A 20844-nucleotide genomic window follows, 5' to 3' on the forward strand; every position below is an offset into this window, starting at 1 on the left:
GCCTGGAGGTTGATCTAGTTGAAAAGAAAGTTAAAAGCATATATGGCCACAATTAACAAGAAAAGTACCACAAAATTCAAAAGATGGTCTTGGTTGGCCATATATTTGACAACATAAGATTATTAAGTAATGATAAGCCTTCTTGGGAGATTTGGTATTGTAAGTGTTGTTGGGTGTTTGACAGAATTTGAAAGGCTCTTTCACCCAAATTTGATGATATCCTTTGTGCTCAGGTAGCTGGTGACTGTGTAGAAGTGGGAATCCATGTAATATTCTGGAAGCAACAAATGATACATACTCTGAAAATCTTGTGCCATAAAAGATGCAAGCCTTTGTCCACTAGCACTGTTGAGAGTCATGGCCTTGTAATCGCATGGGACAATGTCCAGCTGACAATGTCTGCACATGGAATAACCAGGCATTTGCATGCAATCTTGTGTAATCCTAACCTATGGACATTGATGTAAACTTTCCGGTCTTCAAGATGTACTTTGAAGCTTTTTGGTGAGAATACCTTATTCACCTTCTGCCATGTAATGTTTGACTCTTTTTCTATAAAAAACTGTGTCTGAGAAAACTGGAAAATTCACTAGAGTACTCTCAACTGCCCCCTAGGTGCTGCCCTTTGTAGTGTCTTTGAGATAGTTCTCTTAAGAGCCATAGTGACATTTATTGGTTGAGAGAAGTGCTCAAAAAGTGCAGTACCTGTAGGAGAAAAATGCACTCATGGAAAACATAAATTAGCTCAAGCAAAATGACTCACAAAGCAAGATCAAGGCAACAACCACAAGACTGAGAGGGAAAACTATGCAATTCCTGGACTGAGGGAAGAGACTGGCCTCATGAACTGCACATTGTGCAATCTCAATAGTTAAGGGAGAGGATTGAGGCTTGAGACTGTACAATGCATAGTATCAGCCTCGACAGACTGAGGGAGAGACTCTGCATTGCACAGCCTCGGTGTCCAAGGATGAGGCTAGAGCCCTGAAACTATGTAATGTGTAGTTTGGCAAGCCAAGGATTGTGCATTGCATAGTCTCAGAGGCCAAGCATGAGGCTTGAGCCTTGGAGTTGCGCAATGCCCAGTTGGCAACTGTTGGCCAAGAAAAGGGTAGATTTTCCCTAGAAGTGGATGGAAAAGTGGTAGATTTTAGTGATGGTGCAAGTAAGAGTGTAGAATTGACTAAGGGAAATATAGATAAGTGAAAATCAAGTGTAGAAGATCAACATGCAAAAGGAAAAACAACGTGCATAAGGAGTTGCTGAAATGACGACCACTAATAGGTAAAAACAAGAAAATGATGCGACACTTGTAAAAGGCGAATGACAGACCGAACCAACACTTGTACAAGCTAATATAAGGTAAACAAACAACAAATATGAAGAGAAATAAGAGAAATAACACTCACAGAAGCAAAACAACAAAAAGTAATAGGAAAAGCGAGAAAAACAAAACTCACTCGGAAAAGTGCTGCAAACTCAACCGAATGTTTCTTGATCTCCTTGGGACATCTAGAGCTCCAAGATCAAATGTGAAAATGAGCTCTAGGGGTATCTATTATATAGATCTAGGTTGGTTAGGGTCTCTGACGCACATGCCTAAAATAAAGGAAAACACACCACTTGTATGAACGTCACAATTAACAGATTAGTGGATTGAACCAGACATCAATTGGGCAACTCCTATTTTTTAGGCATGCCACTTCTTCTTTTTCGGGAAACTTCTTTTTGACACTGGGAAAAGAGATTGTTCAATTCCTAGGCTTAAGGGGTTGGGCAATTCCTTGCCTCAGTGAATTGTGCAGTTTTTTAGGGGAAGGATAACTTTGTGCAATTTTTGAGCTCAAGGTCAGGCTGCCCTCTAGGATTGAGCGATTTCTGAGCTCAAGGCTAGCTCGCCTCTCTGTATTGCGCAATTCATATCCTTAAGGCTGACCTGCCTTCGAAGTTTACACCATTTCTGAAGGGAAGATTGATAAAGCTACAAAGTTAAGGTAATAAACAGCTTGTGTTTGAAAAAGGTTCTAGTCGGGATCAAAACAAGGCATCACAAGCACTGCATGAAAGATAAGTCTTTCAGATAGCATGAATACTTGATGGCAGTGAATGATGAGGTCTTGTGGATAGAAGGAAGGCTCCAAAATCTAAGCATGGGCAAAATTTTGGAGGGTGGTTGTAGTAGCTACAACATGTAGTCACCTCTATTGATTTCCTTTGCTATAGGATGTTCATAGAACTTTGTTGGTCACCTTTGTTGCAAGTCATCCATAGAGCTGTGTTGATCACCTCTGCTACAAGGCATTCATAGAACTAAAACAAACACTTTTTAAATTTAGTCAGAAAATAAATTCATTCAAATAGAAATCATCCATTATACATAGGAAAAATCCTATGTGAATCATATTTGAATTACAAGGCTCTACTACAGACTAATTCCATAGGAATTAGAAAGCACACAGGCCACAAAAATACTCTCTTAGTTTCAGGGAATGCAATCCTAGCTTTATCCCTAAGAACCGAAAACCAATCCCCTTTCCCCCGCCAAACTCGATCCCTCACCCACTAAAAAATTGTTTTAACATAAACCCTCATTTTTCTTAAGTACAAGAATATCTTCTAATCTCCTGGTAGAAAATTGCTAAAAACTCCTTATTAAGAAGAAAGAAACTATATATTACCAAATTTAATAAAACCAACTCTTAAAATAAAACAAAGCTTCTTATTAAGAAGACAAAGACTATATATATAAAACAAACAAATACCAAACTTAATAAAACCAACTCCTAAACTAATAAAAAGAAAGAGAGAAAAAAATATGTGCAAGAATTTAATCACGAAACATGATAAAAATTTATTAGCAAAAATAATCCACGTTAAAAAATTTGGTCACTAACATGGGGAACAACTATTAGTAAAAGTACCCCCACATCAAAGATCTTAGGTTAAAGACTAAATACTATTAAATAGTTTCTTTGCACGCACTCGTGGTAGGATGCCTCTGGATTTATTAAAAGAGAAAAGACAATTCAGAGGTCGCAAATAACTAACAAAATCTAGACCAAAACTATGACGGAAGTCAAACTTATAAATGAAAAGATAAAAATCCAATGAAGTGCCATAGAAGAATGAGCTTTCTGTTGTTAAATGAGCTTCTCAAAAACATCTAGATAATCTAGATATATTGGGTTATTGAATGAGCTCTGTTTTGAATTTGATCAAATTTAAAAGTGAAAATTCGGAGGAAAACGCATCTTAGTTTCGGCTCTTGCTGTGATGGTAAATTAGAAGCGCATTGAAGTTGATATCCTTCCACTTTCCCTCATGTGGGAAGGGTAGTGGAGGTTGTTCAACGGCAATGCCCATCGGATTATTATTATGGAGAAACAAAAGCAGCAGGGCGCTCTTATATGTCCAACCTCTGCTCCATCTTCATGCGGCAACTAACCTCATCCTCACACACTGTGACACTGATCCTAATCCCGATCCTCTTCCACCACAACAACTACATGGAACTGTTAACAGAACCCATTTTGATGATATCACAGGATTGTGTAAGCTGGGGCGATTGAGAGAAGCCGTCCTAACATTGCATAACATGGACGCCCTTGGTATTCCAGCCGATCATGCTACCTATGTTTCTCTCTTGCAGGGATGTGTCAGCACAACAGCCCTCCCAGAGGGAAAAATAATCCATGCCCACTTCATACAGACGGGATTCAACCCAAACACTTTTCTACAAACCAAACTTTTGATAGTGTACACTAAATGCCGGATTTTGGTAGATGGTCGCCAAGTGTTTGATGAAATGCCTGAAAGAAATGTGGTTTCATGGACTGCCCTGATTGCAGCTTACTCTAAGAATGGTTACGATAAAGAAGCCCTGACATTGCTTTCCCAAATGCGGCAAATGGGCATCGAAATGGATGAATTCACTTTCGCTAGCGTTCTTCCCTCATGCGCCAACATGGGAGCTCTGGAATATGGAAAGGAGGCGCATGGAGCCATAATTAGAAGCGGATTTCAGTGTGATGCATTTATAGGGAGTGCCCTTTTGGATCTGTATTTCAAATGTGGAAGTCCGCAGGATGCATGTAAAGTGTTTGACAAAATGACTGAACATGACACTGTCTCATCGAATGCGATGCTTGCAGGATATACTCAGAACGGGCTCGTCAAGGAGGCTCTCAAGTTGTTTCATGAAATGCCCGACCGGGACACGGTCTCCTGGAATACCATGATTGCAGGATGTGCTCAGAATGGGCTTGTTTGTGAGGCTGCAGAGCTCTTTCAGCAAATGCCTGAAAGAAGTTTGGTGTCATGGAACACAATGATTTCAGGGTATGCCCAAAATGGGCATGTTACTGAGGCGCTGAAGCTCTTTCAGGAAGCACCTAAACAAGACACAGTCTCATGGAATACAATGATAGCTGGATATGTACAGAATGGGAATTTTCAGGATGCTTTGAATCTTTTTCGACGAATGCAAGAGACTACTGTGCAACCCAGCTCAGTGACATTTGCATGCATTCTCCCAGCTTGCGCTGGCTTGGCAGCTCTGGGAGTTGGTAAAGAGATTCATGAAATTATAATTAGAGGTAGGTTTCAGTATGACATCTTTGTGGGGAACGCCCTTATGGACATGTATGCCAAATGTTCGAGCATAGAGGATGCACTTAAAGTTTTTGACAGACTGCCTCAAAGGAATGTAGTGTCATGGACTACTATGGTTGCGGCATATGCACAGGATGGACATGTTGATGAAGCCCTGAAGTTTTTTCAGACAATGCCTGAACGGAATGTGATATCATGGAATGCAATGATTGCAGGATACGCACAAACTGGGTATATTGATAAGGCTCTGGATATTTTTCAAAACATGCCTGAACGAGATGTAGTTTCATGGAATGCTATAATTTCAGGATGTACACAGAGTGGGAATTTCAGCGGCACTCTGAAGTTCTTTCAACAAATGCAAGTGACAGGTGTGGGGCCAAACTGTGTCACGTTCACCAGTGTTCTTCCAGCATGTGCTAACTTGGCAGCTCTAGAACATGGCAAGAAAGTCCATGAAGATATAATTAGAAGTGGAGTTCAGTTTGATACATTTGTGAGTAACGCCCTTATTGACATGTATGCCAAATGCGGGAGCTTGGAGGATGCGTACAGAGTGTTTATCAAGATGCCTCAACGAGATGTCATCTCGTGGACTGCTATGCTCGTAGCATATGCTACACACGGGTGTGGCAAGGAAGCCCTCCAACTCTTTGAACAAATGCAGCAATCCCATATAAATCCAAATGAGACCACCTTCATTGGCATTTTATCTGCATGCGGCCATGCAGGCCTAGTGGATGATGGCTGGAAATACTTTGATTCTATTGCTAGAAATTATCACATTATGCCTACAATAGACCATTATTGCTGCATGGTTGATCTTCTCGGTCGTGCTGGCCACCTTCATGAGGCATACCATTTTGTAAACAAAATGCCAATAAAACCAAATGATGCTGTCTGGGGATCCTTGCTTGGTGCCTGCAGAAACCATTCCAATATAGAGTTAGGAGAACTTGTGGCTGACAATCTTCTTGAGACAAATTCAAATAATGCTGCACATTATGTGCTACTGTCGAATATTTATGCAGCAGCAGGCAGGTGGGCCGATGTAGAAAAGGTCCGAAAATTGATGATTAATAGGAAAGTAAGAAAGACACCTGGATGCAGCTGGATTGAGCTGAATGGTGTTGTTTATACTTTCCTTGTAGGTGACCGATCACACCCACAGACACAGGAAATCTATGCAGAATTGGATAGATTATATGGGCAGATCAAGGAAGCAGGATATGTACCTAACAGAAGCCTTGCCCTGCATGATGTGGAAGAGGAGCAGAAAGAAGATATGGTTTACCATCATAGTGAAAAGCTAGCCATTGCGTTCGGGCTTATCAACACTCCTCCTAAGGCATCTATTCGGATCATCAAGAATCTTAGAATGTGCGGTGAATGCCACTTGGCTATAAAGTTCATCTCCAAGATTGTTGTAAGAGATTTTTATTTGCGGGATGCCACCCGGTTCCATCATTTCAAGGATGGAAAATGTTCTTGTAGGGATTATTGGTGATACCAAGTGCAATGAGTGGGAAATTTATGCTTCTGCCCAACATCCGGATGCATATCACTAGCCTTATCTTGGTAGCGTAGGGCTTAGTAATTCTTTGTTAACTGTGAGTGTTCTGTGAAGGTATACTGTTCTGATATCCAAAATTCCATTTGGATGGAAAGCATTGATTAAAGCGGGACAGTATGTTAGAGGCACAAAGCAGAGGTATCTATTGTTCTTGGTCACCTCAAAATTCAACCATTTGTTATACTAGTTGATAATCCTAGGTGTGACTCTCGGCTGGGTCACTTCCACCATCTTATCATGCCACTCCATGAATGCTCCATTGTTATAATCCCAGTGGTACACATCTTGTCACATCCACCAATCACGATTATTATTCTCTCTAACCACTCTTCTCAAAAGTATTGTATGGAGAAAGCCAATATCTTGTTTCTGGTAAAATAGCTTGGACTCGTTGTAATAATAGTCCTAAATATACTTTTCTAACTTTTAACTCCAAGATCGATGACAAATAGTCCCAAATATACTTTTCTAATTTTGAACTCCAAGCTCAATGACAAATAATCAATTGTCAATTATTGACATCTACATAAAAGAAACAACGAATTCGCACTTCTGTTTAAAGTCAAAAGTGAATATGTATATATATTTTAGTGTTATCAGGACTGCCCATTCTGGAACTGTCCATACCAGCCAGCCATTGAACTTGTCTCTGGACTGGACCGGAAGACGTTGTCAATGCCAAATCAGCAGGTTTGGGACTGGTACAGCTGTGAACTGGTCTGTGAATTGCGTGGCATGAGCGCATCTCTGGGGGGCAGAAAATGGCATAAAAAATTGAAAAAAGACCTCCCTCCCTCCCAAACTCTAAATAGAACTTATATAAGAACCCCCCACCTCTCTTTCCTCCACATCTCTCTCATAGAGCTGCTTGTGAGCATTTGATGATTGTGAAGCTGCGGTGAAGAGACTTGATTCAGGGTGAGCTTGGAGCTGATTTGACACTGTTTGTTGGCTGCTTTTGGTAGATTTGGCTTCTATCTTAGTGGTCTACTTATCATTTACAAGCTTGGGGGCCATTTGAGACTGGACTGTTGTGCCCATTCGAATGTTTCTATTTAAATCCTCATTGTTTTTCTCATAAAGTTGTAGATTAGCAAATAAGGAAAGTGAGGTTTTGCATTTGCAGATTCCTTTTTTGTTTGTGTCATTACCATGCTGCCAATGAAGATGAAAAAAAAGGCATGGAGTCAGTATAATGTGGTTGATGGGAACTTTTTTTGCAAATATTGCAAGAACATAAAAGGAGTGGGGGATTTATGCAGTGAAAGAACACTTGGCTGGTGTTCGAGGGCCAGCTATCAGGATTCAGAAACTGAAGGAAAACTTTGCTAGTGTTAGAGCACAAGCTAGAGCATACCCTGAAATTGATGTGGATATTAGATAAGAAATGCTAGAGCCTATTGAGGAATATCATGCAAAAGAGGTCAACTAGAAAAAGATGGATGATGAGATACGGAGAAGGCAGTAGCTTGCATCCCAAGGCTACCTTAGGTCTGAAGGCTCCTCCACTAATGCTGACCCTCCTATCAGGGATGCTGTTAGATATGTTGCTCCAATCCATGAAAAACCTACAACAAAGAGAACAAAGGTTGATGGTCTTTTTCCACCCACCTTCACCCCTACGGCCAGCACTTAGACATAGTCCACCATTGATAGCCATTGAAAATTGAAATACAAGGATGAAACTTTCAAATTGATTGCTAGATGATGGTATGACGCGGATATATCTTTCAATACTTCTTGATTAGCATATTAGCCTATGGTGGATCCCATAGTTTTTGCAGGTAAAAGCTTCAAAAGGCTTTGGTTTTCATGGCATTAAGGGAACATTTACAGATTGAAGTTGGATCCATAAATGAGAACTTGAAGGGTTTTAAAGAATCATGGACCAGGGCAATATATGCAATTACAGATTAATGGATGGCCTCATACCATACTTAATTTCCTTACTGCTTGTCCATAATGAACCATGTTTTTGGGAACGAGTAGATGCATCTAATTAGGTAAAAGATGCACAATTATTGTTTGAGCTTCTTGATGAATTGGTTGTGGAGGTGGGGGTGGAGAATGTTATACATGTCATCACTGATAATGTGTCTAACTGTGTTTCTACTGGTAAGAAGGAAAAACACAAAACCATATTTTGGACCTTGTGTGCACATTGCCTAGACCTCATTTTTGAAGATATAGGAAAATTGGAGCGGGTTAAGAACATTCTAGATCATGCCAAGTGCATTCCCAAACATATTTGCAAACACATGGTCATTGTACACGATGAGGAAAAACATAGGGGTGGGTAGGTTGTTAGGCCTTTAATCATTGAACTTGCGACAAACTTCCTCGTGTTTCAGTTTCTTGTTTCATACAATGTAGAACATGAGGAATATGCTTTTCTATAAGGAACTACAGTATATCTTAATGGCCAACAATAATGATGGAAAGGACATTTGTAGTGAAGCTTTTGAAAATAGTTTTAGGTCTAAGTAGAAGAGATTGTCAAAGTTGTCGAACCCCTTGTTTAGGTCAATTAGGTTGTGGATGAGGATAAATTGGCCATGGGTTTCATTTATAAGAGACATGCCACCACAATATAATAAAGAAAGGTTAAAAAATGAAGAAATTAGTTTGTACCTTTGGAATTGCTTACATAGTTGGTCCATCCCTACTGCATGAACAACTAATTGTTCATAAAAGGTACCTCTAACTTGATTAAATGTAGGTGTATGTTAATGTATGTCATATTGGGTTTTCTAATCCAGGGCCATGCACTCTAAGAAAATGTTATTTTGGGTTTTCATAGCCAAGTCGAAGGTTAGCCATAAGAGTTAGCTTAAGCACTCATGAGCTAAATGGACTCTCCCTCCCTCATGATTGGGAAGGTCATACGATCAAATCTCTTGATCTAGTTGATGAGGTTGATAGTTTACACTATTTAACATACATGGATTATGGAGAGGCACTTGGAGCATTCTATATATATATATATATATATATATATATATTGCATACTATATGTATTTTTTAGTAGACCAATTGACATGCTAGTTTTGGTTTCATATTAATCGGATCTACTACGAGTTCTCTTACTCTCTCTCTCTCTCACACACACACAATGACATTTTTTAAGGAAAATCTTTTGAAATTCCCTCTCTTCTTTGAAATATCTAGATGGAGGGAAACTTATTTTCCTACCGTAATAGCAGCTAGTAACCAAGTGGAACATAGCTAGGCCTTAACCTTCGCCACACTAGAACCCACCACAATGGTAGTTGATAAACCATTAGGACATAGTGGGACAAGAATTGGAGATCTCAATATTAAAGCAATTTCATCAAATTAATTACATTGAACCACCAGTATTTTACAATTTTAAAGACATGGGGGTGGGATTTGATCCACTTTTCTATGCCAAATCATGTTACCATTTATTATAATCCTTTGGGTGCAATCACATATTTGACCACTACCTCAAGGTGGCCCCATAGCTCTAGGGAAAACGCTTATGATAATTGTTCCTTGCTTATATGTGGAAAACTCCTAGCACCTCACCAATGGATCCAATCCCCTTTGGATTTTAAACTAAAGGACATGGAGGTCAGCCTTGATGCATATGTGTGTCTTTTTTATGTGTCTCATGTGATCATTTGATATAATATCTCTATGTTCATCTTGGCAATTTGACTTTAAATTGAAAGGGAATTTGGTGGGATTCAATCAACTTATATATGTACAAGTCATGAGATCATTGAATATTTTCACTTTAATTATAAATGACAAGGAAGATACCTTAATTCTTGTCAAAACTTTGTTTATGAATATTAATATGATATCTCTTTATTCGAGTAGAAATTGAAATATTTTATTATATTTTTGCATATGCAGAGTTGCCAACTATGTGACATTAGTAAACCTATGTTACTAGAAATAGGAAATAGGAAATGAGAATGAGATGTGGTATGCGAAACAACAAATCATATGTTTCACACAATTAGCTTCACACACACACATTTATGCACTTGTGTGAGTCTAAGGTTTTGTTTATGATTTTTCATTTCTTGTAACATAGCTTTACAAATTCCACATAGTCAAAAAATTTGTTAGAGTGTTGATTCTATGTGGAAATAACGCCATTAAGTGTTACTTTGGAGTCTCAAGGTTTTGCCAATCTTATCTGGTGTGGCATTTTTACAGTGTCCCTACTATGACCAATTTTTTGACTTTAAATTAAATGACAACAAGATGACTTTGGATCCACTTATATTTGTATGAATCATGAGATTGTTTAATACAATCTCCTTAGGCATAATCACACATTCAATCACTACCTCAGGGTGACTTCGATTATTTTGGATATATATGTGTGTCTATGTGAAGAAAACAAATTTTTTTACTAAATTATTTATTTGGGATTTCTTTGGAGTGAATATGTCACTTTAAACTTTGTTCTTATCAATTTATCTTTAAATTGTATGATGCCCAAACTTTGAAATCCTTGCTATCTAATTTCAAATTGAAGTTGTTTCACAACAACATAATGTATTCAACCTCAAACTAATTATATTTCATTATTTATAAATTGTAAAATCTTCAATAAAATAAAAAAGCAATATAAAATTATCCATTTTAATAGTGAAAGTTATAATCTAAATATTTATAATAAATTATTAAATATTATTCATATCATTAATTATCGACTATAAAACTTTAATTCCTTATAAACTAATATAAAATAATTGTAAAACACACGTACACTCAAATTACACAAAGAAATAAATGTAATTGCTTGAAACACATGTTGGTTAGGGTGTCAAGAACATGTTCTAAGCAGTCCATCAAAAGAACAAGTTCTAATTAGTCCATCAAAAGCATCCCTGTCACCTTGAAGTACAAAAAATTTGTATATATGCCAAATTATAAATGGGCATCTAAAATTTACTTAGTTTAAAAGACATATACAAATTAAAACATTAAAACATTGCAATTTAAATACAAGATAATTGAATTTAATATAGGAATTTAAATACAAGTTAATTGAAGTGGGAAATTAATAATATATTTGTAGTTTTAGTTTAAAGGTTTTGGTATGAGAAAATTATTTATTAGTTTATTAAATATTATTATTTTTATTATTATATAGTAAATTTTTAAAAAATTAAATATCTTTATATATTTCATTTCTTAATTTTCATTTTATCATTATTATTTAGTAATATTATTTACAATTGTTTTTAGATAAATTTAATTATTTGAGTCATAAGAAAACAAACCACTATTGTTATGGTTGGAGATCAAAAAGATTGATTACGAGTTCAAATGATTTCTTAACTTTCAAACCACTATCATTATGGTTGGAAGTCAAAAAGATTGATTACAAGCTCAAATGATTTCCCAACTTTCACTATTTCATTATCATTACTTGGCAACACTATTTATGAATTTAATTATTTAAAGTCTTAAAAAAAACCAATATTGTTATTGTGGGAAGTAAAAAAAATGAATTATAAACTCACATAAAAACATTGATACATACTATAAAAAAGATTTTACAAAAATATATTTTTGTGCAAAATATTAAAATTGTAGGCAAGTGATATACACTACCATTAAAAAACACACTCTTGATTCTCTCTCTAATCATGGTCTCATGGTACATTACTTATAGTTATACACACCAACAAATCTACTATAGTGGTTCAACTGTGTAAGAAGACAAAATTTACACATGGAATTTAATAAATGGTTAATTTATTTGAGAGTTTAAAGTGAAATTTAATAAAACTTCTAATTCAAAGTGGATCACTATATATTTTGTTTTTTTTGTTGGTTTATGTGGTAGAAAATTGGAGTTATGGTTTTATAAGGGTAATTTTTTAGTTGATTCTTAACTTCATTTCAGTATTGGAAATTGTTTTCTTCATATTTAAACAAGATTTAGATTATATTTATGTTGGGTTAGTTTATATATTAGGTGGTAAAATAATTGGTTCAATAATAAGATGTAGAATGTTGTTATTAGTATTATATAAGTTTAAGTGAATTAAATTTGGACACCTTTTAAAATGAACATCTTTATCTCTTGATTGTAGATTTGGGCATGCAATAGGCATAGAAGATAGTCAATAGTTGATCTTCTTCCATGCCTTTTCAATGCTTGAATGTACATAAGCTTAATGTTTTGAAACAATGTAACCCCAAAATCGATTCCCACCCTCAGTTTCTCATGAAATTTTAACCTCTCATACAAAGTAACACATCAACATCTCATATATATATATATAGATATAGATTAATCAAAATATTTTACAATTTAAAATTAGATATAATCAACATAAAAAAAACTCTATACAAAATAAGAAAACCATGATCATAAAAGAATCTTGGTTCATCCCTAAATCATAAAATTTTAATTAGTTAGGAAAAACCTTTATCCTCAACATGAAAATGGATAAAAGATACATTCTCCTTAATAATAGGGTAGACCTCTCACATATATAAAGTATTCTAGGAATGCTAATAATACTCATATTATGTAAGAAACACATCATAATTTTTTTTATTTGAATGGGTAGTTTAGGTTATATATATATATAATTTTGTTTAAATATTAGTTAGTATTTTTTGGATTTTGAATTCACGTGAGTGTCTCAAAGGTTTTTAAGAACATTAAAATTCATTTGTTATTCCAAAAATGTAATTTTAGTAATAAAAAATTGAAATCTCATGGGTATGGAGTTTTAACTCAGAGGATGTGGGTTTTTTTTGGAGGTTGGCTAATTTAGATTTTAAGTTTTTTGGAACAACTTTTTCTCCCAAGTTTCAGGGAAGATTTAGTCGACAACCAATTTTGTTACAGGTTTGGCCTTTGGAATTGGTATCTTCTCGCTCCCCTCCACAAGCCTACCAACATCAGCTAAAAATAAGGGAGGTTTGCAGGCTTTTTTTGTAATAGTGGGTTAAGGGGTTACATGTTTTTCTTTTGCATTGTCACTATGAATCTAGCTTTGGGGTTACAAGGTTGTAGCACCTTCTCTATTTGCATTTCCTTTGTGTTTTATGACGAGAGGAATTTGGAGCTCCTAGAATTGGATGGGATAGTCTTGGTGTACTCTAGATGTAGGTCATGGTATGGGAATGCTTGGAATTATGAGGGGGTGAGGTGTCTGACTTTTGTTGTCTCGTTCCCATAATAGATAGTTTATGTGCTTAATTTTGGATCGTATATTGTTTCCTGTTTCAATATAATCCATTATTTTAATAGCAAGGGGAAGAATGACATTTTGGGGGTGGTTCACTTTAGCAAGGAAGAGATGGCTTGGAGATTGGGTTTTTTACTGGTTGTTTCAAGTGATCGTTTCGAGCTCGCTGTAGACTTGTACACACCATCCTCATCCCCTTAGTATTATTCTAGACTGAAGTTTGTTTTAATATCTCTATGAAGTCTCCTCGATGAGCACAAGTAGGGGTGTTGGTTGCCATTGTTGCATTAAGGTGGAGGTCAATGCATTAGAGGAAATACCTTATGGATTATTTTACTGGTGAATTTCTATTCAACATCAGTCGTCAAGTTGGGGGTTGTTTGGGGTGGCAATTATTTTTTCCTTATCTTGGCTAGTAGGTATCAATGGTTGGATCAACTTGTGGTAGTCAAGTATTAGCTGCATGGTACAATGCCACATCAAAGTGCACATGTCAGGAGAGGGGTTGCACATTATTGGGGATTTTCCTAGAGGGGACAATCCCATTTGCACTGCATATTGGAGGACATTTCTAGGTGTTATCGAGCGCTGGCACCAAGTCCTATTTATGAGGAAATTGGTGAAGCTCGAGCTATAGTTACCATGCACATAACCTCCATCTTTGATACAAAGGTACTAGTTGAATTGGATGAATAGATCCCTAACACTAGGCATACTAGAGGTCAATTCAATCATTACATGTAAACTATATACCTATATTGGAAGATGAAATTCCTTTTGGGGAATATGTTGTTGGATAGAGAGGAGAATCATGAGGACATACTACACTCTCTAGATCACATTCACCACCAGTTGTGTAAAGTTGACCCAGGTTTGATAGGATAGAACAGCTTTTGGGTTTTACATAGATGATGGCTATAGCTCAAGAGGGCTCAAAAGATATTATGCAAATCATTACCTCAAATTCTAATCCCTTTGGATAGTTTTATGATGACTCTTCTCTATGCAGTTTTTGCTAATAGTTTCTCTCTCATTTTTTTATCCTAGGAAAGATCCTGCGTAACCTCTTGACATGTATTGTCTCATCTTTTCCCATATATCTTTGTCCTCTTTTTAGAGAGTTATTTTTTGGTTGTGGTCATATCTCCCCATCAATAGACTGACAAGTCAATGACACATTTTGATGTAATTATTAGTTTCTGAAGATAATAGAAATTTACTTAAAAAAAAATTGAAATCCCAACGAAAATTGTATAACCAAATTTAATAAAAAACATTAAAAACATATTTCACACACACACACACACATAATGGGTGGGTGCAAGTTATTCATTGTCTCTCATCACTCATTAGTGGCAATGCAAACTTGAAAACAATAACATGTTAACTTGGAAGGATGATTTGAAGTAATGACACAATGAATTTGAAGATGGTGTAAAAAGATGAAACGTAGAAAAATGAGTTGGATTTATGAATATATAATTTTTATTTATAGAAATTATCTTTAACTTTGTGGATTATGAGTTTTCTTGACATTCAAATGTTATTTTTCATGCAAAATATAATGCATATCTTCCCATTAGTACAATTTTTGAGTATCTAAATGATGAAATCTTGCTACAAAAACTTGTGGAGTTGTCAAGAGGATATTACTCTTTTGCATATCTATTTTTTCAAAATTAATTTTCCAAAATCATATATATATCCTTGAAATTACAAGGCCTCCCATTAATGCAACCTAAAGGGGTCTTACCATTATCAAGCAATTTTTTTTTTAATAGATTGTAGTTCTTAATACCCTCTAGGACACTATATATATATATATATATATTCATATATTCATTCATTCCAATTAGTCAAGGTCCCAAAAAGTTATAGTGGAAATATAAGTATGTCTTTTAATATTTTGATATATATCAAGACAATAAAGTATTAAAAATAAAAAATAAAACTATTATTTTATTTATTTAAAAAATATATTTTTAGAATCTACACAATGAACTCTATATGTGTAGGTAGTTTCATGGACAAACGTTTGTTCAACTTATAGAAAACCAATGTCATATATATATATATATATATATATATATATATATATATATATATATATATATATATATATATATATATATATATATATATATATGAGTTTTCTCAAAAATTGATGTTTTCATGTATTTACTCCCCAAACCACCAGGTTTGTGATCTTGAACCTATATCCAAAGTAACCAATTCATCATGCACATAGGATTTTCTCCAATAAAAATTTAAATTCAAAACAACACCTATGCAAATATTTTGAGAACCAACAATGCGTGTGCGTTCTTAGTTCCAAAAATATGTGTGCATTTCTAGTGCTAGAAATGCACATGCATTCCCGTAACTACTGACTTTAACACATGGGAAATGGTTAAGGTGGGTTTGGGGGGATTGGTGAGGGTGAGAGAGGGAGAGATGGAGGGGTGAAGGGAGATAAAATAGAAAGAATGAGAGATATAGAGAGAGAGTGTAGGTGGGAAAGAATGAGTTGGTGGGAAATGGTTAAGGTGGTGTTGTAGCCACTACAACACCCCCCAATATTTTTAGCATGAATACCTAAATTTTGGGTCCCCCTCTACTTTTCAAGTTTTTAATAGGTATTCTTGTGTCTTGAATTTGTTAAATCCTTAGGTGACCTAGCTATCATTGAGGGTCCCCCTCTACTTTTCCTATGACCACCTTGCTTTATATTGGTTATCATTATTCTACCTGCATCATGGTTTGTAGAAGTGTTGCTTCATTCAGGCAACTTTAAAGCTCTATGCTCCCATATTATGCATTGCATTCTTCAAGAATGGATTTGTATAAGTGAAAATTCTAGCATTGACTTACTTGGTTCTCATCCCCCACTTAACAAAATATTGCATGTAAGAATTATTGTACTTTCCATCAAAATTTTGAGACCAATCACAATCACATTTTTCATTCACAAGCTTACTTTGCACATTTTTGCAAGCATCGAACCAACTTAGTTGCAATCGCACTATGCAAGGCTAGTATGAGATAAAGAAACCCCTGAGATCGCCTTAACCCTTGCATCTTATCTCACAAGTGTGTATTTATCATGTCATTGACATCTTAATGCTTTGTGCAATATCTTCATGGAGAGTTCTCCACTGCCATTGTGACTTGTGACTATGACAAGCATCGAACCTAGGAAGGCATCGTGTCCTATATTCTAATTTTGCAATTGCGAGTCTTTCTTTTTGTTTATGAGATTTTGTCTCATTATGTGTATTTTTTATATTCTGTGACTTTTTGAATGCTCATAATTGATAATGTATATATGCACGTAAAAGCCTTCATTCAAAACCCTTTCTCTCATTCTATTTGAGCCAAACTATGATTGAGCAATTAGCCAATTTTACCGTCCCGTGCATAATTTCATTTTAGTTAAGAAAAGCTTTAATCCTCCCCTTGAAAATTACGACTACGATTTGGCTTGATCGCATTCGTGCAAACTAAGGATCACTCACATTGAATCAAACTATCCTTGCAAAACCCAATTATGAATCATCTATTATCTCCCTTATAAACTTTAGTACTCCATTCCTTTCATTGCACACTATCCTTGTGATTCCCAATTGTTATTGGCCTAGTTATCACATTCGTCTAGTTTAGTGACTCACTCTTCCTCATTGTAATCTAATCTGATGAAACTTGACTATAATTAACCTTGCTCTCTACCCTTGTTTCCACACTTGCGTGACTTAGCCACCTACTCTCAAATTACACTCCATCACTAAGAACCTTGATTGCACCCATCCCTGAGAAATGCGACTGTGACCAAAGGGCCTAATGCACTACATTTTTGTAAATTCATATCCATTATAGAATAGTAATCAGAATAATATTTTTGGCTGAAAACTTGTATTAGTAATGAATATCTTTGAAGTTTCAGGGACAATTGATTTGCAGTGCCTCAATATAGACATTAGAGAAATTTTGAGGTAAAAAATGGGCCTCAAAACAACAATTTACAACCAAAATAAACTTTATGAGAATCAATAGGATTCAAAATGATGATGTCAGCCATGGGGGATGATTCACCATTTTTGGAGTGAAAAGGTAAAAGGATAAAATAATAAAAAAAATAAAACTACCTTTTCAACTTCTATTTATATTTATCTCCCCACAATTTTACTCATTCAATTCCTATTCCTATTTCTATTTCTCATTTTTCGTATCACAGGGTCCATCGAAAGTATGAAACATGAGTACTTCTTGGATGAGGAATTAAATTCTGCATCTGATGAGTGCTCCAACTCAAAATTTGAGTAAAATTGTGTGGAGATAAGTTGAAAAGGTAGTTTTTCTTTTTTCCCTCCAAAATTTGATGAGGTAATCCAATATTATTTTATTATTTCCACTATTATTTTATAATTTTCCTTAGGAGGCCATTTTAGACATCAAAATTTCTCTAATGATCATCCATAGAAATTATGGAACCAATGACAAGGAAAGGGTCTGTGAGAAAAATAACATAAATATAATTGATCGATCAACTTCAATCTCATGGTCAAATTGATATTTCAGGGCTAAGAACTCCTTTAAGTCTCTTAGGATTGATTATATTGATTACAAGTGTTATATCTTATTATGTTGATTTTTTTTCATCTTGTGTTATGATTATTAACTGTGTGCTTGCAAGATTGAAGCAGTTAGGATAATTGATGCATGGATATGTGATCTTAATTAATAAAAAATCATTAGACAATCCAACCAACATAAAGGTTACTAGGATTGTTGTGGAGGTAAATCCTCTCTGCGGACAGAGACGATCCCTACTAGCCCAAACCGGGTCTAGCAACAATCACACAATGCTATCACGCAAGTTCCTAATTGCAAATACAAAGTAGATGGTGAGAACCTACTTGGATTCCAACGCTAGTGTTCGTAAAAGAGATGTCGCCCTCGTTCCTTTGCCTTGGTCGGTCACGATCCCCATGATCTCCGTGATTGGACACCTGCACATGCAAAGAACAACACGAAAACACGCATAAAATCTAGTAGATGCAATTAGGAACTTGCGTGATAGCATTGTGTGATTGTTGCTAGACCCGGTTTGGGCTAATAGGGATCGTCTCTGTCTGCAGAGAGGATTTACCTCCACAAAAAATTGCGCAGGTTCTCCGGCGGTTGTGTTTTCAGTCGCGCATGTTCTTGTAAAGCATTTCACCCCTCTCTCTCTCGGGCCTCATGCTTTAGGGGGCATCTGTTACATAGCAATTTGTCACCGTCCCTGTTACCCCTCTCCCATCCACTGGAGGACTCATTCCGGGACATGTGAGAAGTGACATGACCTGAAACCACTTGCATCACATTCCTCTAAGTATGAGCTTCATTTGCCCTGAAGACATCTCCTGCAAAATCTCCATGAAAACAGCTCTTTTTGCATTAGCGCGGGCCCTCAGATCACTGCCCGCGCCAATGAGGGAAATCCTCTAAAAAGGGCGCGCTATTGGTGCTCTGTCTCAGAGTCGCACTCGCGCCAACCGAATTGAGTAAAGTTTTCAACCACCAAACTCCCGAAGGTTCTCTTCAACCCATTCACCAACTGAATCTATGTTGAACTAGGATGGTTTGGCTTCGAATCTCCATAGAAAGGAAAGTGGTTTGCCACCTTTCATGGAAGTTTCCAAGTGATAAAGCCAATCCCATGAACAATGTGGTTGATCCTATCTCTTTCTTCTCTATCTATAAAAGCTTGCCTCTATGCCTTGAGCAAGCTAGTCACAATAGTCATAGTTACAGTAGTTCTGGTCCCAGCATAGTGATAGAGAGTTTGAAGCTGCAAGAACCTTCTTTGCACCCATAAGGCCAATCTAAGTAAGGAGTTTCTTGTCACCCAAAGAGAGAGAGGCTTGTTCCTCATCCCAACAAGCTTTGCAAGACTTGTGTAGCTGATTACCCAGCCAAAGGAGGATTTGACGTCAGAACAATGGTTGTATTCTTCTTTGTTATTCATTAATAATAGATGACTATCATTATGGTTCCACTCTCATTATCTTATGTTTGATGTTGAGTTATATCTTTTCTGACTGGTATATAATTGCATCTACTAGATTTTATGCTTGTTTTCGTGTTGTTCTTTGCATGTGCAGGTGTCCAATCACGGAGATCGTGAGGATCGTGACCGGCCGAGGCAAAGGAACAAGGGCGACATCTCTTCGACGAATACTAGCGTTGGAATCCAAGTAGGTTCTCATCATCTACTTTGTATTTGCAATTAGGAACTTGCGTGGTAGCATTGTGTGATTGTTGCTAGACCCGGTCTGGGCTAGTAGGGATCGTCTCTGTCCGCAGAGAGGATTTACCTCCACAACAATTATTATAGGGACTTAAGATATTCTCCTTGTAAGAAAAGAGGAGGTTCCTCTTCGTTTTCAATAGCTTCAGCCAACTCTTCAGGAGTGGCGAGGATTAATTCTTCAACAGATCAGACTACCACTCTTGTGGGTGTAGTATTTTGTTTCCTTTGCAAAGAGGGAAGGTTATGTACTCTTGGGATCAATCCAACAACTTTGGAAAACTAACGAGTGATGGGATGGACTAAGCGAAGGTGATGATTTGATATTTCTTGTTCGGGTCTGGGAGGCAATGAGTAAACAACTTCAGAGTCGCATGTGGGAGAGAGGGAGATCATGTTACTACCTTCACCAGATGATAGATGCATGGGGTTGAGAGGAAATTCAACCATAAATAACTAGCATCTCTCCTTATAGTGCCAGAAATGTTGACGGTGCTAGACCCGCCAACATTCCAAGGATCTCCCCAGTATGAAGTCCCAGCTAGAACTCACACCATTTGGTGTAGGAGTCCCATCTGGTACGATGGCCAGATTTCCGTTCTCTTAGAGGTTTTCCTTAGTTCTTGCTGTTCAACACATGAGAGTGTTATGCCTGTAACTTCAAGAAAGTGAGGTGAGTGTGCCTGGTGAGTGCGTAATGTAACTCTTTGTTCGGGTTCTCTTACTTTCAAAGGGGGTAGGTAAAGTGAGCCTCTTGATGAGAGAGAATAGTCCCAAACTATAAAGAAATACATGTAAATAACACGAAGGGTATGTCTAGCATCCAGCGGAATAGTCCACAACAGATGCAACAGTCGTGAAAACCAAATCTAAAGGGAAAACACATACACCATCTAGCGGAATAGTCCACACGATGGTTATGGCTGTTAACACCAAAAAATACATAAATATGGTCTGTCTAGTGTCTGATGGAGTAGTCCACATGGACAAGACATCCGTGATAAGCAATACAACACATATTCAACAATATGAGTACTAAAATAACCGAAGTAGTTTAAGTATCTTAGTACAAGTTAAGAAAACATGCATTACAAACGTTTAAAGAGTAGTCTTACAAATGGATACAAAACATGGATGGAAATGTGCTCACTTGAGACAGGCTTATGAATTAAGAA

The 20844-nt window shown here is 36.5% G+C and overlaps 1 pseudogene; it reads left to right on the forward strand.

Annotated features, from left to right (window-relative positions):
- Positions 1-3196: 3196 nt before the first annotated feature.
- Positions 3197-6378, forward strand: LOC149249374 (pentatricopeptide repeat-containing protein At3g26782, mitochondrial pseudogene; annotated as a pseudogene).
- The last annotated feature ends 14466 nt before the right edge of the window (positions 6379-20844 follow it).

The sequence above is a fragment of the Pinus tabuliformis genome, chromosome 7, assembly GCF_031772625.1.
Source record: "Pinus tabuliformis cultivar Carrire ecotype Pingquan chromosome 7, CPIR1, whole genome shotgun sequence".
NCBI lineage: Eukaryota > Viridiplantae > Streptophyta > Pinopsida > Pinales > Pinaceae > Pinus > Pinus tabuliformis.